This window comes from Peromyscus leucopus, chromosome 5 (genome assembly GCF_004664715.2).
Source record: "Peromyscus leucopus breed LL Stock chromosome 5, UCI_PerLeu_2.1, whole genome shotgun sequence".
Classification (NCBI taxonomy): Eukaryota; Metazoa; Chordata; class Mammalia; order Rodentia; family Cricetidae; genus Peromyscus; species Peromyscus leucopus.
The window spans coordinates 122,681,980-122,704,308 of NC_051067.1; the positions used below are offsets into that span (position 1 = coordinate 122,681,980).

Below are 22,329 nucleotides of genomic sequence, written 5' to 3' on the forward strand. Positions count from 1 at the left end.
CTTTTGTGCCCCTAAGCCTGCTGGGCCTGCTTCAGAGCTTTTTAGTTAGGGAAACACACAGATCTCTCTACAAAAGGCAATTTGTATTGAGTCCCTTGCTTCGAAGGGAAAGAATCCAGGCAGGTCTGATGTATCAGTCAGGGTTCTCCATGGGAGCAGAACAGAGTATGCGCTATAAAGGAGGTTTATTAGGTTGCCTTACAGGATAGGGCCTGGGGCAGTCCAACAGTGGCCATCTGCATACTGGAGAGTGTGAGAACTTGGTGGTGGTTCAGTCCATGAGGCTGGATGCCTTAGCAGTCCCAATCTGACACTGAGGGCTCCTGGTCTTCCGTCCATGTGAGAAGACCAAAGAAGCTGGGTTCAGATGTCAGAAAGGCTGGTGGCAGCAATATCACGGATGTGCTCACCAGCAAGGGGCAAAGGTGGGTAGGCAAACGCAGCATTGCTTCCCTCTCTCTACCTCTTACTTGGGTCTCCCAGCAGAAGATGCCACCCTGGGGGAGGGGTCTCCCCCTAACTTAATCCTTCCGGGAAACACCTTCATACCTGACCAGAGGCTTGATTCCTAGTTGATTTCAGGTCCAAGCAAGTTGACAACCAAGGTTAACCTTCCTATGGTTGGAGATGGTATTCCCACCACACCCCTTTATCTATATGTTCACAACAGGAAATAAAGCAAACCAACCATCATGTGGCCTTTGACTTGGCTGCTGTTGCGAGGCTCTCTCTCTCTCTCTCTCTCTCTCTCTCTCTCTCTCTCTCTCTCTCTCTCTCTCTCTGTTGTCTTCTCAAAGGAAAGAATTCAGTTGAGAGACAGGGACAGTTAAGTAAACATTTATTCAGCAAAGCAAACCTACACTCCAGAGAAAGACTGGAGTGGGCTGTCCCAAAGAAGAAGCCACCTAGTGGGTCCGCATTGGGGATTTTAAAGGAAGATTTTTATGATTGTTATTATTATCATTATCATTATTCGTTGTTGTTTTTCGAGACAGGGTTTTAATGGGAAAAGGGGGGCCAGATGATGGGATAATTTCACGGAGTGTATTCGAAGGTCAGAGGAATTTATTTGACCTTCAGGGTTTAACTCACAACAAGAATAATTGAGTTGGTCTTGGAATCCAGGAGGGGTGGGTGCAGTCCAATGCGGTTCTCAGGGGAGCTCTGCCTTGATCCGCAGCACCAGCATCCAAGACCACAAGGTATCGAAGAAGGGGCAAGCAAGTTACTCCTCCCAGGTCTTAAGGGGTCTCAGTCTGGGGCACGCCCCCTGGGGGGGGCAGGTACCTAGCAGTTACCTGCTGCCTCACTAGGGGCGGTGCCTCAGGGTAAAGCACTGACAACCAGCCCTACAGGGTTTCTTTGTGTAGCCTTGACTGCACTAGAACTAGCTCTGTAGACCAGGCTGGTCTCTAACTCACAGGCATCCGCCTGGGATTAAAGGCGGGCACCACCACTGTCTGGATGATTTTATGATCACTTATGAAGTATGGTGGATGACTCTTTTCTCCTCACAAATCATGATTGGGCCAATCTCCCTTTTAGGATATTCCCATGATCCTCTTGAAAAGCCCACAGGAAGTGTAACACAACCTAAATGATAGCATGATGAAGCAAAGGTCTTTTGAAGATGTGGACCTTTTGTTAGTGCCATGTGCGGCACTGGGAAAGATTTATGGTACCTTAGTCTCCCATAAAATGGACAACCTATTTGCAGATTCGAGGATGTTTACCTGCAAAGGAACATCCTGACCACCAGAGAACACAGCTACCCAGACACAGCCTCGGGCTCTTTCATTCTCCATCTCCTGCCCCTTGCCTATCACATCTCAGTGTGTCATTTTCAGAGGGGGTCACAAATATTTTCTGAGTCATCTGCCCTGAATGCTTCCCAAGTTGATACCAAGTTCACTGGTCTGTGGCTTGCAGAACATTCTTCCTCATTTCAAAATGTCATGTCATCTGCTTCTGTCCAACTTCCTGAGGGGGTCAGAAGCCTGTTAGCAGGCAGGGCAGGGTGCTGCTGAATCTCTTGAGAAGAAATGATGTCTCTCAGTATGGAGTATGACCATATTGTTTCAGTTCTCTCCAACAGTTGTCCAGGTGAGGTCAAGGTGGCAGGAGTTGGTGCCTAGTGCCAGCTTCCTTCACTGAAGCAGGGGAGGGTTCCTTCAAGCCCAGCAGCATCCTCTTCCACCCTGCAAGTTTTCTGAGCACCTATCTCTAGCATCTATCTCACAAGGATGAAGGCTACAACCTCCCCTCCCCTCTGGCACTAAGCTCTCACACCCAGAGGTCTAGCTTCTCCTGGGGTGGCCACGTGCACCTGGAAGGTCCCAAACTCTCCAGAAACAGCAGCTCCTAGCCATTTCCTCACCATTTCTTAAACTTTCCCGAGAAGTCTTAGTGGGACAGATGTTCGCATCTGTTAGCAGCAAAGGGCAGGTGCTTGGTTACCACACTACCTACATCATCTTCCTGAGTGGCTGCCTAACTTCCAGTCCCCCTGCCTAACATTCACGACTGCAGAAAATCCGGGTAGAGCGGCCTTGATTTTCTTTTTCTTCCCGGCTCTAGGCACGCGAGCCAGGACCTTGGCCACGCTGGGCCAGTGACCCGCCACTGAGCTCCACCCCCAGGCTCTTTGTGTTTCTCTATCGAAGAGATGTGGGAGAAGCTGTACGGCTGGACGCTGTGTTTTTGAAAAGAGCCAAATCTACCGGTCTCTTAAGACATGCCTTTCGGAAGACAAATGGGATTCAGCTTGCCACCCGCGCCTTCAAAGGCGTGTCGGTCCACGGGATCTTCGCGGGGACTCTGCTACCTCCGACAGGGTCAGGAAGTGACCTGAACCTGACCCCACGGGCCTCGCTCCTTGAGGAGCTTTTCCCTCTCCTAAACCACTCTTGCGTGCAAAAAAAAAAAAAAAAAAAAAAAAAGCCGCGCCCTGGTCATCCCTCTGCAGGAACTCTGTTCCGAAGCGAACCCGCGCGGCTGTCACGCGGCGCAGGGGCGCTCCTGCGCCTGCGCACAAGAGCCGAGAGAGGCGGGGCGCTCCCCGCCAAGTGACAGCTCGCTCGTAGTGCCTCGGAAGGCCCCGACTGCCGGCGTGTCACGTGGGGCTCCAGAGGCGGGGCGCCCGGCTCACTCCAGGGCTCTGGAGAACCCCGCAGCTCCCGCGTCACGCAGGGTAGGGGGCGGGGTGGGGCGGGGCGCTCCCGGCTGACTGACAGCGCTCTCCGCCACACCTCCGAAGGACCCGGCTGCTCGCGCGTCACGTGGTGCCAAAGGGGCGGGGAGAGCCCCACTGACTGACAGCTCGCTCCGCCACGCCTCAGAAGGACCGGGCAAGGCTCGTCGCGCGCGGCGCACTCGCGGCAGCTGCGGACCCGACGGCGTCCGTCCCCTGCCGTGTCCCGCGGGCCGCCGGGGTGAGAGGGCCTTGGGCTGCGGGGCTGCGCTCGCGAGGGGCTGGGCGGCGTGGCTGCGCGGGGACCGGTGAGGAAGCGTGAGGAGGGGTCGCTGGCGGCGTGGGCGGGTCGGCTGGACGGTCGGTGCGGCGGGCAGGGCTGTCACTCTGCCAGCCTCAGTGCCGGGCCCGCCGAGGGCCGCGAGCCGGTCTGCGGTCTGCGCGGGGCCGCCAGGGAAGGCTCGGGCACCGGAGCAGCTTGCAGGATTTGGGAAGATCCGACCCAGTCTGGCCCGGGTCTGCGCTCCCCCGAGTTGCGGGTTGAGCCGTGGGAAGGTGACAGGGGGTGGAGGAAGGAGGCTGGGCGGTCAAGTGCTGCACCCACCGGGTGCGACCTACGGAGTGAGCGGGAGCGCGGCTCTGCCGGCACAGGTGCGCTGGCACGGGCTGGGTCCCCGACGTGGAGCTGTCCGGGTGGTGAGTCAGAGGTAGAGGTGAGCTGGCAGCTGTCAAGCCGGGCTGCCCTCCCCAGGCTGGGATCCAGCCTGTAACCCGATGCTGAGTTCTGATTCATCCCACTCTGCCGCCTCCCTAAGCCTGAAAGCAGGGCAGACACATAGCACGAACCTCAGGACAGGAGCAGAGAGGTGCCAGCGTTTTGTGAGCCACGTCCCTCCCCTCTTTCCCACACTGTGGTCAGAAATGGGGATATTTAGGCCTTTGAGGACCAAAATGGCAGATAAGCTGTTTAGATGGGCTCCATGGAAAAAGTTGACATCTGAGATTTTCTTTTCCTCTCAAACACTGGTTGGTGGTGGTGGGCTATCGCAGTCTCTGTTGCATTCCACAAGTTCCTTGCAATGGCTGGCTTTTGGATGGTCTGTATCAGTTCATGTGGAGTGGATTCCTATTTTTCTGAGACTGTCACACGTATAAGCAATGTGACGAGCATATCATAAGTCTTAAAGAATTTGAAGTGAGGTTATCTCTACAGATGCTAACTGCAGTTTTATCTTCATGGCAACTGTTTCTCCAAAGGTAAGTTGTTTCATAGTAACCCCAAATGGTTACTTTTAGGACAGCCCCCTCCCCAGGGGAGCTATGGAGTGGGCAAGTCATGTGAATACCTGGCTTCCTTTCCTTCTCTCCCTTCTCTGCATTCCTTTCACAAAAGGAAAACAATCAGGTTAAAAGAAATGTCAAGGGGCTGGAGAGATGGCTCAAAGTTAAGAGCATATGCGTGTACTGCTTCTGCAGAGGACCAGAGTTCAGTTCCCAGCACCCACCTTAGGTGACTCACAGCACCTGTAACCTTGTCTCCACAGGCGCTGACACTCTTCTCGCCTCCTCAAGCACCCACACTCACTCACAATACATAAAATTAAATAATAAAAACAACTCCTAAAAAAAGAAATGAAATATCAAAAGCCAGGTACAGTGGCATAGGCTTGTACTATTAGCACTCCAGAAGCTGAGGCAGGAATATCATGAGTTCCAGACCAGCCTGGGCTGTATAACAAGACCCAGTCTAAAAAGAGAAATCAAAAGCTGAATGACAGCCCACTTCAGGAAGGAACAGCAGTAGCAGGGTGGCTTCCACTGCCACTGTGTCCTCTTGCTTTGGGAGCTTACAAAGTACTTTCAATAGGAGCTCTTAGTTCATCCTCATTAATTTGGGAGTGGCAGATGGCATTCCTCCTGATGAGGAAACCAAGACTCACTTGTCCAGGGCCACTTAACTCTTGGAGGCAAAGAAAGTGCCACAATAACTTTGTTGCTACAAGTGTTGAATATAGCAACCCATCAGCAAGGGGAAATGAGATGCATCTGAGTAAATTATGCCTCCTGCTTGGCTTGGTGGGTGCTGAGTGGAGCATCCCTCTCTGCCTTCCTTGCCTCACTGACAGTCAGCCCGGCTGGCCAGCCAGCTCACCATCCTGTTACCTCTCCCTACACACCCTCTGTGGCAACTCAGATTTGTTTCTAGGCTTTGAGAAAGCCAGTAGGAAGTGCATTGCTGAGCATCTTTGCTCAAGTGCCTAGTGTTTCCAAACAGGCCAGGTGTCCTCAGTTATGATGCAAGACAGCATGGATGTTCTGGGGAGACCTGCCCCAGTGAGTTTTCCTCATCACCCACCTAGAAGAGAAACATTGTAAAATCCACAGAGCTGCTGGTAGCTCTGCTGGTTTCACCTAGATTTTGTACATGGCATTGTTTGAGGTTTCGTGGCATCTTTTCTATTTTTAGCATACACAGCTGTTCTTGTTAGGGAAGAACAAGCCTTTTATCCCATTCTCTAAATCCCGGCAGCACCACAGGACTGCAGGGGTTTGCCTTGTGTCTGCCTCTGCAGGTCAGTGCTTCAGGCCAGATTGAAAGCCAAGGCAGTGGTGGGCACATGTATTCACTGCATGCCTCGGAGACTGTGTTCTCTTCATGAAGGTCACAGGAAGCCATCGAGAGTACTCACTGAGGTGCAGGAATTAGAGCTGGTAAGCCAGGAACATCTTGATGGCCGGAATTACAGAACATTCAGAACTGTTATTGGGAAGGTCCCAAGAAGCAAAGGACAAACAGTCCGGTTAGAAAGGCTTCAGTTTGAAGAATGCCATGGTCTCTCAGGATGACTTCCCTTGGCTGCCAGGTAGTGACACAGGTGCTGACTGATCTCACCTGTTTCTCCAGTGTCAGCAGCTACCCAGGTACTGCGGAGGTCCCTCCCTAAGCATGCCCAGTTCGCTGTGCCACAGGGCCTGTCCACTGGTTGTTCCTCCTTCCAGATTTCCCTGTAGCCACCTCCCTGTCATTCAGGTCACCACTCCCGTATCACATGTTAAATGAGATCTTCCCTAATAGTCCAAATGATCTTCCCATTACTCCTGGTCCCCAGCCCACTCCCTTCAGTGTGTTGTACTAGTCTTTGTCTCTCTTAGAAATGACCTTGTTTCTTGGAGAATATTTTTATTATCTTTTCATTGTCTGCTGCTTGTATCAACAGGCCCAGACACAATAACTGGCTTGTAGTAAGTGTTCAACACATATTTACTGTGAGACTGTTTATTCCAGTCAGAGCCTTGCAAGATGGGAAGTTGTGCTACTAAGGTGGGCACTGAATTGGTTTTCTCTTACTGGAGATAGCAGCTGGCTGGCAGCTGACCACTAGGCAGAAGAATTCAGGCATGGGTGAATGGGAAGGGAAGCCAAGTGTCAGTGTCCTAGAGCAACTAGCTGTAACAAAGTGCCACAAACTGAGTGTCTCAAAAAGGTAAGTGTATTCTTCCAGAGGTTTGTAGATCAGAATTCCAAAGTTGAGGAATGAGCAGGGCTGCTTCCTTTTCAGGGACTCAGAGGGAGATGTCCATGTGTCTGTCTTTCTGCTTCCAGTGGTTGCTGGTGAGCCCAGGTATCCTTGCCTTATAGATAAAGCACACCAGCCTCTGCCTCTGTGGTCACATGGTTGTCTTCTCTTGTCTCTGGATCTTCTCTTGTAGGGGCACCAGTTGGACTGAATTTAGGGTCCATGGTATCCCATTGTGGTCTCAACCAGTCACTCAACCATCTATGACTACCCTTTTCCAAATAAGTTCATGCTGAGAGATTCTGGGGTTAGAACTTCAGTTGACTTTTGGGGGAGCATAATTCAATTTAACGTCTTCCGACTACAAGATCTAGTGACCTTTAGTTGGGTGTAGGGCACTCACTTGTAATCCTAGCACTTGGGAGGCAGAGACAGGAGGATTGCAGCCAGTTTAAGGCCAGTTTCCTAGTAAGTTTGAATTCAGTCATAGCTATAGAGTAAGACCCTATTTCAAAACACTAACAAGCAAATAAACTAAAAAACCAAACGACCAGCCCCCAAATGTGGTGACATTTTAAAGGGGAAAATTGGTGGAAGGTGTTTGGTGATGTTTTGGGACCATGACAGTGATTTAGATGCTTTCTTGGGAAGTGTCCATGATCCTCCCAACCTTCAGAGGAAGGATGTGTGATGTGCTTCATACAGGTCCTAGGACAGGAATTTCTTCATGGGCTTTTTGCTGGGTTCTGCCCAATGGAGTAGAAATAGCTTGTCAGTGTCTAGCAGTAAGAAAGAAGATATCCTATCCCTGTTCTGTTCACTGTGGACTTCATTCACACCTCTGTGTGGAAGAGGTGCTGACATCAGGGAAGCTGTGCCCTCCCTGAATGGTTCCTAAGGACAGCCGATGAGCTTGTTGGGGCATGCAGTCTCTGACCTTGACCCTTGCTTGACTGTGCATGAGCTTTCCAGGAGCTCCTGTCAGGATGGTTGGAGATCTGTGGGGACAGAACGTTATTCTTCCCTTCCTGCCTCTCTAAATCCTCCTTCTGTTTTATTTTGCTTTGAGATGGGTTCTTGCTGTGTAGCCCAGTTTAGCCTATAGCTCACAATCCTCCATCAGCCTTCTAAGTACTGGCATCCCAAATCTGTGTCTCATTGTCTAGGTTGCTAGTATTTTTTGATTAGGCAATCCATGTGGCTAGTACCAAATTCAGATGATATCAAAAGATGTTAATGAAATAAATCGCTTCGGTCACTCTCATGTCCTCTCCCACCTTCTCAAGGCACCAGTACTGCCAGCCTCTCGGGGCTCCTTCCAGAGACCTGATGCTCTTTTTGTTTTCCTTCCCAGACACCACAGGGCTGTTGTTACCTCTCCTTTCAGCCTTCTTTCCTCCTGCCCCTTCTGTGCCCAGTGGACTGGCTTGTTCCCATGTGTTCAGAGATGATGGCAATACCCCTGCCAGGAGTTCTATATTGGGAAGGAATGTGCTAGAAGAAATGACTTGGTGGTAGCACATTTGAGACAAATGTGAGAAAAGTGCTTCTCTGGAAGGGTGGTTGATTTCAGTGTCCTATTCCTCCAACCTCATTAGCTAGGCTAGTGCTGACAGGGGTGAGGACAAGGGACTCTGCGGGCAAGGTCAGCTGATCTTATGTTCCAAGAATGTGAAATTGTCCAGAGCCTTATGCTAGCTGGTGCTGATTATTGAGTATACACCATCATGACAAGCAGTGTGCCCAGCTTTATCGGGTTGTCACCTCAGTCCCCACAAAAGCAGTCTGAGGTAGCCACGGGTAATATCCCAATTTACGGTTGAGAAACTAGGCATAGAGGAGCCAAGGAATTTGCAAATCCAGGCTCCCTGGCTCTGGAGCTGGCTCCTTATCTTGTCTCCTCTGCTGCTGCCCCGGGATGAGCCCAAGTCACCTGTGAGATCCCCTGTTCGTGTGCCTCTGCCAGGTGCTGGAGACAACACTGACCCTCTGCCCTCTGTGCCTGGGCGTTCCTGTTGCCCTGCCAGCCTTGGCATTGAGTCTCTAGGCCTTATAGGTCCCCTCCCCACCAAGAGCACTATCTCAACAGCTTTGTAACCTGGCCAGGGGGGTCTTCGCCCACCTCACTCACTCTCTTACCTGGCCTCAGCACTTCTAACACTTTGGGGATGCGGAAGTGCTGAAGGTATAAGACTGCAGATGGTTTGAAAGCCCTGGCCTCTCCAAGCTTGGCTGCCAACTTACTGCCCGATTCCTTCTGTGGAGATGCTCAGCTCTCGGCTTCAGACCCAAGAGCTCAGTCCTCGTGTGTCTTCTGCCTCCCCTCACCCTCTCTCTGCATAGACCTTAAACAGCCTCCTCCTTCCCCTTTTGCTTTTCTGTTTCCTCCTTTCTTTAAGAGCATGTAAAAGTACATTTTACACATTATAGAATTTACCCATTTCACGATTCAGTTGTTTTTAGTAACTCTACTGAGTGGTAAGACCATCGTCAGAGTCTAATTTTAGACCCTTTCCATCGCCCCCAAAAAAGCAAGTCGCTAGTGATAGCAGTCACTCTTGGTACCATCCCCCACCAAGGAGCTTACCGCTTGCACCCTCACCAGAGTCCTGCCTATTCTGGGCACTGGGCAGTAGGTGGCTCTTTGTGACAAGTGTCACTTCTAGCGTAACCCTATTGGAGCATGGACCAGTCTTTGCTCCCATTCAGCCATTATTCTGTCCCAAGAAAGTGTGATGTTTTCTGTCCCTCTGTTTTCCAGCCCCAACCTGCCATCTTGCAGATATGCCTCTGCTGTAGGTGGTCAAGTGAGTGATGGTTCCCTCAGCATTCTTGTTGACTCAGCTGTGGACTTTAATTTGGGGGAATAACATCGATGTAGCTCTGGCTGGTCTGAACCCACAGTCCTCCTGCCTAGCCTCCCAGTGTTGGGATCACAGGCATGTGGCACTAGCCTGGCTCAGATCTTGTTTGAATTGCATGAGTTTGTCTATGAATGTCCTCTTTCTGTCCCAGGATCCTAGTAGAGTACACACGGGGTAGGGGTGGGGGGGACACAGATAGACAGACAGACTATGGTGGTGCCTGTGAGAATCGCCAGCTTTGGAAAAAAGAAAGGGATACTAAGACAATGCACATGAAGCCGCCTACTGTATTGTGGAGGGAGGATTGTAGGAGTAAAAGCCACTGTGGATCTTGGCTATGTGGGCTCCTTCCAGAAGCTTTTTCCTGTCTCTAGAACCAGATATGGGTGGTCACGACCCATTGCAGGGCAGGAAAATATCTAGCAAAGACTGGGGCTAGGGGTGTTTTTCTCTTAGTTACTACCCCTGTTCAGGGCATTGTGCGGTGTGCAGACCACAGGCAGGGGCTCCTACCCAGCAAGGTGTGCCAGAGACATTTCCCTGGCCTTTGCATCCTAGGCAGGCATGATTCAGAGCAGATGAGTCACAGCTGCAAAGTAGCCACTGAGCTTGGGGGAAATGGGACACTGGAAAGAACAGATGCAGTGCAGATGGAAAATACCAAAGTAGATAGGCACCAGTGGCTGATGTTGAGCCAACATGCTTGAACTGAGAGGAGTAAACTAAAACTGGGGTGCAGAGCAGGGCTTCCAGAGAATGGGATGAAGGCCCTGGAAGAACAAGAGCCCCACCCTGGAAAACTGTAAATATTAGGAATGGAGAAAAGACTTAAATAAAATCCACACAGCGCCAAATCTGAGATGTCCTCCCCTGGTATTTTAGTTTGGGGTGGTCCAAAGGAAATGGAAAGCCAGCTAATAACCCAGCCTAATGCTGCTTCTACTCTGGGATCCAGAGCATGCTTACAGCTGGCCATGATGGTGCCTGCCTATAACCCTGGTTCTCCCAGCACCGAGGGCCCAAGGCTGCAGGTCTGGGGTCAGTGCCTCTTCTTGGTAGTCCTAATTTTGTTCTACCAGTATGCAGTCTGCTCCATGACCAGAGTGTTAATCAGTCCTAGCTGATTGCTCCTGGGATGTAAGCCCGGATCTTTAGCCTAGCCTCCAGGATTAGCCTAGAGCCCTCCCAGCCCCAGTTGCTGACCCAGGCCTTTGCCTCACTGTTGGCTACATGGTCAGATTCCCTGCCTTCTCAAGGTGGAGTCTTCCTGCCCAGCCATTTTTCTCACTCAGCGCTATTCAGTAGAAATTCAAGGTGAGCCACGTGCGCTTTACCACTGAGCTAAATCCCCAACCCGAATTCAATGATTTTTATGTAGCTGGTATAACCAAAACATTATTTCCACATGATATAGTTTTTAAAAGGTTTACTTATTTTTATGTGTATTGGTGTATGTGTGTCCATGCACCACATGTGGGTCTGGTGCCCCTGGACACCAGAAAGGATCTGATGATCCCTTGAGGCTGGAATTACAGGCAGTTGTGAGCCTCCATATGGGTGCTAGAAATCAAACTTGAGTCCTCTGGAAGTACAGCCAGTGCTCTTAATGGCTGAACCATCTCTCCAGCCCCACAATTTAGAGTGTTTGTTTGTTTTTGTGTTTAGATAGGGTCTCACTATGTAGTTCAAGTTGGCCTAGAACTCATTGTCCTGCTTCAGCCTCTTGAGTGCTAGAATTGCAAGGAACACCACCACTCCCACCTCATGATAATTATTACTGAGAGACTTTAAACTCTTTTTTTTCTTGAATGAAGTTTGAAATCTGATGGCCCTAACATGTCAGTTTGGACCAACACATGTGGCCATTGCCACTGGGCAGTTCACCTCTGATCTGTTTCTGTTTGTGTTTCATTCACAGCACTAACAACGGTGCTATGGTTTCTGCTGCTTCTGCTTCTTCTTCAGTGCCTCTGACTGAAGCCGAAGCTCCTTGTTTGTCTTACCCTCTCCAGACTAAGTGTGTCCCACTGTGAACGCACAGTGAACTCTGCTCAGTAGCTCAGTGGGCACGTGGCCAAGCTCACAAAGCCTCCACTAAGCATGTAGAGGCAGCTCAGTAGTCAGCACCTTTGATGCCTTTCCTAGCAGGGCAGCTTAATGCCCAGGCTTCCTTGACACCAAGAAGTACTACCCATTTTGTATTACTGTTGTATCAAAGACCATCCTGATTACCCCACTGGTGGGGTTTTGGGGGAACAACAAAACTAGGGAAGAGTTCAACATGAAGCAACTCAAAGGGTTGAGATTCTTTGGAGTTTCTGTTGCTTAGGGCTAATGTAGATCAGGAAAACCTGCCTAGGGACAGTACTTTGAGACATTAGTAGTGTCACTCTGGCACTAAGCGCCCTACCCTAGGCAGGGAAGTTCCTACTAGAGAGGCCAGTCTTCTGAAGGCTCTCCATACTGCAGTGAGAAGCCTAGCTATGATCAAGGAGAATGACAGGCTGAAGGTCCACCATGCTGTGGAGAGATGCCCTGTTCTGCTGTAATCCATGATGCCTGCTCCATCACCTCTGGTGATATCATCGGAAGGGTCCTTATCTAGGAACTTGGTAACTCCATGCAGACCCCACCTTCTCATTCCCTTTCATCCCAGGCTGTCGTCTCTCAACCTCATGTTTCTTTCCCTCAGAGGACAGAGCGAATGAGAACAACCTCCAGTGAGAGCAGTTGAGCTGAGAGAAGAGAAGGTCGCTTGTAAACAGATTTCTACCATAGGCAGCAGAGGGACTACATCTGTACACACAGAATCGTCCTTGCACTGTTTAGATGCCATGAGTGTTGGGGTGGCAGAACCCTTCTTCCTCATTCACCAGCTAGTGGCACCTGCAAATTCTGCACCCCCATGTTTCTGAAGGACACGTGTTTATATTACAAAGTAAGAGAAGGCTGAGAGGACTGAGGGGGTTTAGCTCTTGTCTGTGAGTATCCATGAGAGACTTGGGAGCTGATTTTAGCTCTTGATGTATATGAGCACCTAGGAGAGAGTTTGGAGCTGATTTTATTATGGCTAATACAGTGGTCAATTATATACGTTTGAATTGTATAGTTTGGGGGAATTGCATCCAAATGTAAACTGTGCTAAGCTTCCAGTATTGTTTATCCCTCCCAGTTTTCCATCCAAGTCTGAGTAAGTCTGCATTAGCTATGTGGGGGACGTCAGTCCACCTCTATCCTTAATCTTGCTGTTTTACACCATCTGCTTTGTGGTCTTAAATATCTTTTGGTGTCTGGTATGCTCAGGTTCTTCCCAGATTTGGCACAGAAATGTATTCTCTCTCTCTCTCTCTCTCTCTCTCTCTCTCTCTCTCTCTCTCTCTCTCTCTCTCTCTCTCTCTCTTCCTCTCTCCCCCCTCTCTCCCCGTGCACGCGTGTGTGTCCATGTTGATTTGTGAGTACAGCGCCATGATGCCCATGTGGAGGTAGGAGGATCAGTCTTAGGTATCAATCTTCACCTTCCACTTTATATGAGACAGGGTTGTTGTTAGCCAATGTACATGCCCGGTTAACTTCCAAGGATTCTTCTGTCTCCACCTCTCATCTTGCTGTAGGAACATGGGTTATAAATGGACACTACTTCTCATGACTTTCCAGGAGTTCTGGGGTCCTCTTGCTTTGAACTGAGTCTCTCTGCTTTACCCACTGAGCCATCTCCCCAGCACCAGGAAAATGAGGCTCTTAAGATTTCCCTGGGCAGAATCAAGCTTCCACTTCAGTGCTGCCATTAGCATCTACATCCAGAATTGTGGCATTTGTCAGGATGCTAAGATACTTTTGGTATGTCTCTAGCTTGTGATTGGGATGGGAAGGCCATTTCCCATGTATCTTCACACCCGTGGGGGCAGCAAGGACCTGATCAGTGGTTGTCAAACAAATTACCTGAACTCTGTGGAGTAGCAGCACCCTGCTGTATCTTCCCATTTGTGCCTTCTGTGGGAAGCAAGGAGAAGCGGCATCAAGACAGCAGCCGTGGAATCTCTGACTGCTCTGTACTAAGCAGGGTTGGCAGCCAGTCCAGAGCAGGAACAGTCCCTCTGTTAATGTCCCATAGCCAGGGGCTGCCGGCCCACCCCAGCACTGTGGCTGTTTGAAGGGTCCTTATCTATGTTGATCAGCTTTCATTACTGAAGCACAGTACCAGAGACAGCTGGGTGAGGAGAAAGGTTGTTTAGCTCACAGGTTTGGAGGTTCAAGCCTAAGGCTGGGCCACATGGTTGGTTCGGCCTCCAGTGAGAGGAACAATGCATGGCAGAGCCTGTGAAAAGAGAGTGGTTGCAGCTCTAGACTGAGCAGGACAGGATGGTCCTTAGGTCACCCGGTGACCTAAGGACCTCTCATTGTGTCTGCCTCTAGACCATTTCTAGCCCCTGCCATATTGCCAGCCTCTGGATCAAACCTGTAATGGGATAGACCCTTGGAGGAACACAAATTCCATTCTAGCTGTAGTGGTGTCCACAATCCAGCATAGCAAGGCTGTGGAGTCAGACTCTGCCGACTCTATCTGGACTTATGCGGTAGCTCTTTGGCCCCAGACAGCTATGTAAGCTTTCTAAGCCTTAAGGCCTCTGCACCCACGGACTGAAGTAACAGTGGACTTGGTCCATGTGGCTCATTGCCTGGTGGGTTGTGACAGCATAGTGTAAGTTGCCATTATTTTTAATGACCAAGAAACCCTTGCCACTGCTGGAAAAGCCCAGCTGGGCTGCCCCGCCTGGAGTGCAAGCAGCGCTGGATTTGGATGGCTTTGACTCTGGGGCAAATGGTGATAGGTTTACATAGCATGCAGAGGAGTTCCTATGTCACACGGGGCCCTAGAGAGGATGCAGCAGAGTCCCCTTCAAGACACCTGAAAATCCATTCTTCCATTCAAATGCAAAATTTTGTTGTTGCTGCTGTTGTGTTTGTTTGTTTTTCAAGATAGCGTTTTTTTTACTGTGTAACAGCCTTGACTGTCCTGGAACTCGCTCTGTAGACCAGGCTGGCCTTGAACTCACAGAGATCCACCTGCTGCTGCCTCCTGAGTTCTGGAATTAAAGGTGTGCACCACCACCACCACCACCACCACCACCACCACCACCACCACCACCCAGCTTCAAATGTAGTTTTATCAAGAGAAAAATTCAGAGAGCTATAAGTGTACAAAGCTTCTATAAGGAGTGACACAAAATCTTTGAAATGTTTAATAAGGGAAACAAAGTGCTGGTACACAGCTGTAGTTTCAGCTACTAAGGAGGCTGAGACATTACGAACACTTGAGTGTTGGCACGCAGTAAGGTGCCTGCTTGCTGTCTCTGTTTCTGTGTGTCCAACTCTCTCTCATTCACTCGCTCTCTGTGGTTATCTGTGTTCACCTCTTTGCCTCAGTATTACCCTCTCCATTTCTGTCTCAGATTGTGTCTTTCTTTCTCTGTTATGTGACTCTGGTACCCTACTCCACCCTGTGTGTGTCCTTCTTTCTGGCACTGGAAAGACTGAGCAGTCTGATCTGATCAGAGGCATGTGGACAGACGGCACTCCCCTGCAGTGTATTTGGGGGATTCTGACCTGTGAAGCTTATTTAATCTCTTGTATCAAGTTGTCTGAAGGATCTGGTGTGGCGTTTTAGGGAGTTGTCCTAAATGGAACATTCTTCAGCAAGAGGCCTCAAACTGAGGTGAATCACTCCAGGAAAAGCATGTGTTAAGTGAGGTTGTGGGGACAGGAAGACCAGGTGTGGTCTGTCAGACTCAAGCCTCTGTTCCTGAGCCTTGCTGAGCCTGGCCTGCTGCTGCTCAGGACCCAGTCTCAGTGTGGAGAGGGTTGTGTTAGTGCAGCTCTTCTCTGCCACAGAGGCACCTCCTCCAAAAGCTGAGGGTCCGGCTCTGGTGACTTGCCTGGCCACTCTTGCTCTTTTCTTTGGGTTGCTCTGCCCCACTCCCATGGAAGTATTTGAATGGGTGAAATGAGGCAGACAGGCACAAACACTCTCCTGCTTGTTTCCTTGCTAGGTGAGGCAGAGGCAAGTGTTTTATGTTGCTTATCTGTGGCTCTGATTCTTGGGCAGTCAGTGGTGAAGATTCTGGGTGAGTGGTGTTGGTTTATAGGGAAGGAAGAGGGGGGTGGATGCCTGGCACAATGCAGAAAGTCAAGGTGACCTCCATGTCAACCAGGGTGGGCCATGGTGTTCAGGGAGCTGCCTGGAAATGGAGCTCCACCCAGGGGCCCCTGAAGGAAGCCTGCAGCACGCATTGTTGCTCCTGGCAAGGACTGAGGCTCATGTTGTCCCAGCAGTTCTAGAAGCATCTGCTTTCCCACCCCAGACGGTAACACTAATCTTAAGGGCAGTTTCCTGCTCATCCTGTCAGCAATCTGGTGCTGGAACTCATCTGGTTTTCTGTGACACAAGAGTCCTGGGGGCTCCTGGCACGGCTTCCTGTCCCTCACCCCCTACCTGGTGTGAACTTCCTGTGCTGCCCTGGACTCATGGCTGATGCTGAAGAAGCCCAGCATGGGTATATCCTGAAGAGTGCCCAGCAAGGGTGTGACAGTGGTAGTGTGCAGTGTGGCGTCTCAGAATCGAGCTGGTTATGGCCCTGGCAATGATGCATTTGGCCTGTCAGATGAGGGAGGTGTTTTCCTTGTTAGCCTGGGTCACTGGAGCTTCCCAAAGAAGCCTGGTGGGACCTTGTGTCCCTATGAGTTTTGCCCATCATCCTCTCACTTGGTTGTTGGTCTTGCTATACAGTGGTGCCTTTCACATGCAGCCACCCTCTCTGAAGCTGCCTGCCCTGTTTAGTTAAAACACCAAGCCTGCCTGACCTAGTGTGGGTTTTGAGCAGGGATGTATTTCTCCTGCCTGGTGGAAGAAGAGGAGGAGTCTGGCGTGGGAAGCCCCAGCTCTCCTCCCTTCCCTCCCCACCCAGCCTCCACTCCACCTGGCAGGGAACTTGGAATCGACCTTCCTCATCTCCAGCCCCTCTCCAGCTTCCAGGCCCTCACGGAGCTTCATCGTTGTCATGAGCAAGTGAGACTGTAGGTGGGAACATCTTTGTCCTTTGGGGCCTGCTGATGACGGAGCCTGAGGTGACTCATATTCTCAAAGGACCAGGTTCAGAGCTGCCTGTCAGAGAGGGCTGTAGCTGAGGTCTCTCAGGACAGTGGAAAACTGGGGAAATCCTGGGCATGTAGTGAGAGGCTGCAGCCAGCTGCTGAGTCTGGGGTCTCTAAAGCCCCCTCTTTCTCTTCTTTTTTTCTTTTTCTAAGTTTATTTTGTGATACTGGGTAAGTGCCCTAGACTGAGCTATACTCCAGCCGTTCTCCCTCTGGAATGGAAAGGGACTGATCAAGAAAGGGGAACTGTTCAACCTGAGCTGTGTCTTGGGCATTCGGCTACATCTGTTCCTCTTCCTTATATTATCATGCAGAAAAGTAGACAACTTTAGAATGTATTTTAAAATGCATAGATTCATTCAGTCACTCCTGAATTCAATTAGGAAACAGTTTCTATCATCTCAAACTTCCTTTGATGATGTCCCTCCCCATCTCTACCAGGCAAGGACATTTCTCTGTCTTTTGGAAAATGTCTCACAGATGGAATCAGGTGAACTGTCAAGGAGGCTCCCTTCACCCTGCTGAGGCTCACCAAGGCATTCATGCCTGTAGTCTAGAGTGAGAGTATGATGGCTGATGGAACCTTGTCTCTAGTTCTTAGCGTGAGCATTGCTGAGCAGATCTGCGAATATGTTACTCCCCCCAGAACAGTGCGCACCTGGGAGTGAGCTTGCTGGGCTCTGCAGTCCCTGTGTTTAGCACTGCAAGGTACCCAAGCCTCCCATGCAGAGGGATTCCCAGTGATGTGTGCAGATGCTTTGCTCTGTGGGTGGTGCCTCCATCGTGCTTCTCAGGTAAGCAAACCGTTAACAAAATAGGAGAGATGAAGTATTAGTTGTTGTGGCTGTAGAGATGGCTCAGCAGTTAAGAGCACTTATTGCTCTTGCAGAAGACTGAGGCTCAGTTCCCAGCATCCATGTTGAATGGCTCACACCCACCTGTAACTCCAGTTCCAAGGTATCTGATGCTGTCTTCTGGCCTCCACAGGCATCTGTACACATATAATGCACTTAGAGAGAAGCATGGTGTGTGCGCACATACGCGCGTGCGCGCGCGCGCGCGCACACACACACACACACACAGAGAGAGAGAGAGAGAGAGAGAGAGAGAGAAAGAGAGAGAGAGAGAGAGAGAGAGAGAGAGAGAGAGAGAGAGAGAGAGAATATAATTCTGCAGAGTAGAAGCCTGACGGAGGACACAGCAACCTGATGCCCAGGGCTGGCCTCCATCCAGAGTGGTGAGTGACTAGATGGCCTGAGCCCAGATGTGGTGAGAGAGAAATGGCTTTCTCTAAAGACTGTTCAGCTACATCCCAGGAGTGTTTCCTTTACTCTCTTTGGATTTTTGGAAACAGGGTCTCATGTCCTCAAACTTAGCACGTTTGGCTGAGGATGACCTTGAGCTTCTGGTCTCCCTGTCTGTGCCTCCTGAGTGCTAACAGCGTCTGCTGCTGTACGATAGATACTTCCATCTGGTTAGCTGTGCTTTCCTGCTCTTTGAGATGTCCTCTTTGACTGTTGGATTATATGTGTGTGATGCATGTATGTTGTGTGTTTGGATGTGAGTGTGAGAGGGTGTGAGATGGATTCTCTAGAATTAGTCAGCTTCTTGGATCTATGGTCTTTGTCCTTTGTCAGCCATAGTTTTGGGAATTTTGGTTGGTTTTGGCTTGCTTCTCTGTTGTGTGCTGTCTGTCTTTCCAGCACACACATATTGGACCCTTTGCTGCTGTCCCTTGTCTGCAGGCTCAGCTCATTTCCTCGTCTTTTCTCTGTTCTGGGATCAGATGCTTGCTGACCTTTTGCTGACTCTGCTCTGCCATACCGTTCTGATCCTCTCCAGTGAGTTTCTAATTTTCCATTCCACCATTTCTGTTTGATTTCCCCTATCTTCTTCTCCCCTGAGACTTTAAGTTTTTTTCCATTCCGTGTCAGGACCACCCAGCTTTGCTTCTCAGAGTATTTTTAATAATAGCCATTCTGAAACCTCTGTCAGCTGATTTCAGTAGCAGTGCCCTCACAGGTGATCTGAGCATTCATCTCTCTCATGAGGACTTTCCTGGTCCTTTCTATGCTGAGTAATTTTGGATTAACTCTGGATGTTCCGCATGTCAAGATTCTGAGTCGTGTTTAAGTCCCTCAGAGAGTGTTGGTATCTTGGCTTTAGCAGGCATTAGCCTCTGCAGGTTTTGGTTTTGGCTATTTCCCATGACTTTGCCCAGCTGTTCTGACCTTCCCTTGCCATAATCTTTCCATACAGTGGTTCCCATAGCTGCCTGAAACCCTAGTGGTACCAAACTCATGATAAGGTTTAATTTACCAGTTAGGCACAGCAAGAGACTAACAACAGCAATGTGATGAGCAGTTACATGGCACACTATGATGACCAGCATGTAGCTCTTTTACTTTGGGGCCATTATTGAAGAAAATAAAGGCTGTGGAACCACAAGCACTGGGTACTAACACAGTGGAACTGATAACCAACATAGATAACAAGTGAGATGGAATGGGTAGTGTATAGAATGTGGACATGCCAGACCTCTTAGGCAGGATGGAACAGAATATCAGGAGGTCCTATCACACTATTCAGAACAACACATAATTTCAAACAGAAATTTTATTTCTGAAAATGTCTGTTTAATGTTTTCGGACTGCAGTTGACTGAGGACAACAAGGACACCGTAGATAAAGGGAGGCTTCTGTGTTTTCCTCGGCAGGACCTCCCCTCTGCTGTCCTTCAGCCCCAGGGCTTACCAGGCTTTTCCTGTCTTTGTGCTTACTTCCTTGTCCAAGAAGACAGAGAGGAAACACAGTGGGGTTTCCACCCATTCACACCTTTCTGACTGAAAGGGGTTGTTCCTCCCTTGGGGCTGAGGTACCTGTACACAGGTCACCTGCAGCCAAGGAATGGTCTGGGGATGGGGCCACTGGAAAGCGGAGAACAGAGACAAGGCAGCAGTGAAAGCTGGAGGATTTGGCTCATCATCTGGAAAGCAAGCCACCTTATTCCATTCCCCTAAGCCAGGACTGGATGGTCAGCACCCCTCCCCCATGCTGAGTCCAGGTATTGGGCTCTATTTAGTCCAGGCTGGGAACAGCAGGAGCAGAAAGGACTGTCTCCTGCCACTCTGGTGGTACACCACCTATTGATCTCTTCTGTCACTTATCAGCCAGAATTAGATTTTCAGAGGCATCAGTCTACATTTTCTGCAGGCATCAGAGCCACAGTTGGGGTGAGGTAGGTGACCAGGCACTTACTCAGAAGCACAGGGAGCCTAGAAGACCCAGCCTGCAAGGCATGAAACTGAGAACCTGGATTGAATAAAGAAAAGAGGAAGTTACTGCATGTCTGGCCAGGAACCATGTGGTTTGTGTGGGGAAAGAGGAAAAGGGTGGATGATTGGGCAAGGATAAGTACAGTGCTGCTGCTGCTGCTCGGGGGCTCTCTGCAGCGCCTTTGCTGAGACAGCTGAGTTTTGTCTTCACAGAGTGAGCAGCCTCCTGGGCTAAGCTAGTGAGTGACACCAGAGGAGCTGCCTCTCTACCTGGAGCACAGGCTGAGGATCTGTATCTGAAAGTTTAAAATTCCCAGCTCTTCAAAGTCAGAAACCCTCAGCATCAACATGGTGCCATAGCCAACCTCATTAGAGTGTTCCAGTCAAACACAGACACACAAAAATACTGTATATAATTACTTTTGGGCTATGCGGATAAGGCACATGTGGAAGATGCACATATTCCAAAGCATGAAGTATCTCAGATCAGCCACAGGCAGCCTGTATTAGACAATCTTAGGTGGAGATGTGAGGAAAGACTTCTGAGAGTGGAGTTTTGAGTCCAAGGTGTCGGGTGTTTGCATCCAGATGGTCACCGTGTGGGTGCCTCCTGCAGTGGAGAACAGTCTAGCTCCATAAAGAAATTAGTATCTAGCCAGCCATAGTGGAGCATACCCATAGGCCAGCACTCCAGAAGATGAAGCAGGTGGTTTCCAGGCCAATCTAGGCTGCAGAGTGAGATCCTGTTTCAGCAACAATAAAAGTTCTCAGTGTTTATGCATGGTGGTACTCTCTCATTATCCCTTCTTTGTCTTCTTTTTTTCTCTCAAAAAGCAAAGCTAAAGTTGGGTGTGATGATACACACTTATATTCTCTGTGGGACAAGAGGATGGTCAGTTTGAGGCCAGCCTGAGCTACCTACTGAGTTGTAGGCCCACCTTGACCAAAAAACGTGAAATCTTACCTTGAAACAAAAACAGACAACCAAGAAACAACCAAAAACCAAGGGCTGGAAATGTAGCTCAGCTGGTAGAGTGCTTGCCTAGTACGTTCAAAACCCTGGGTTCAGCTCCCAGTACCACATAAACTGGGGATGATGGGATATAACTATAACCAGAACATTCCAGAGCTGGAGACGGTAAGATCAAAAGTTCAAAGTCATCCTGGGCTGCATAGTGAGTTTAAGTCTATCCTGGGCTAAATGAAATTCTATCTCAAAAAAGAAGTTTTTATTGCAAGAATGATTCTTGATGGATTAAAATACCCTCCGAAGGACTGTGTTCAGTCCCCATCAGTGAATACCCACCTGCATGTTGACCATGGCTGTCAGGGTTCTCCTCACTGTGGATTTTCATGCTGAACTCCCTGCAAACACCTAGTATTAGCAAGCTGCTGAGTGCTTCTAGCTCTTGGACAGGCCTCCTTCATCGCCCACTACATCATCATCCCTACATACATCGATCCCTACAGCAACCTACAAAGGCAGCCAGGTTTCCCAAGGGCTGTGATCATCTTACTGCTCCCCTTTTTAGTTTAGTTTCATTTTCATTTAACATAAACATTTCCCCTGATGCCCCTCTGTCGTCATCGCTCTCGTATTTCAACGAAGTGCCAGAATTAATGTAACAAAATTTACATAATGTTTTCAGTGCACGACTTTGCTGTATGCTTAGGTTATTGCCCTAGGATAGACTGAACAGGCGGGTGTGATGACATGAGGGGGTCAGAAGATACCAGTGACCTGCAGAAGGCACCCATAGAGAACACTGTCAGCTTGAGATTTCTGCATGTGGAGGAGCAGGTTTCCAGCTAGCTAGGGGTTCAGCCAGAGAGAGAGGGAAGGTAGGAGAGGAAGTCAGCCCTGAAGGGGTAGGGTGCTGATGTAGGTTCAGAAGTGCTCACGTACCCTCCTGAGGTTGCTTCTGAATACTGGCAGCATCTCTGCCTTTGTCCCTGGAGAGCTGTGTGGGCAGCTTTGACCGAGATGACAGGTGTCCTGAGTAGGCGGAGATGGACATTAGTGGCCTTTCTGCAGAGGACTTCAGGCAGCCTGCCAGGGCTTCCTGCCTCCGGGACAGTAGCTTGATCTCTCCTCCCACGGGACACATGTCCTCTACACATGCACAGCTTTGTGCTTGACCCTCTCCTGAGCCAGCAGACAGCACTGGACCTGAAGAGAATGAACCATTATTTGTTCCCATCGTGACCTCCAGTGGGATTTCAGGAAAGGCACACTTTCATATCCCGTGGGAACCTATCTCCATCTGGGGATGGCCAGCTCTTTTTTCCATAACATAAGACACACACTGTTCATGTATTTTGCCAAATTACCAA

General features: G+C 49.7%; 1 protein-coding gene across 2 annotated transcripts in view; it reads left to right on the plus strand.

Annotated features, from left to right (window-relative positions):
* The first annotated feature begins 3,333 nt into the window (after positions 1-3,333).
* Kiaa0513 (KIAA0513 ortholog) overlaps positions 3,334-22,329 on the plus strand; it is a 50,763-nt gene continuing 31,767 nt past the window's right edge. For both annotated transcript variants that reach the window (XM_037206306.1, XM_037206307.1), the window contains exon 1: positions 3,334-3,431. The gene's annotated coding sequence lies outside the window, so the exon portion shown is untranslated. The remainder of the gene's footprint in view (positions 3,432-22,329) is intronic.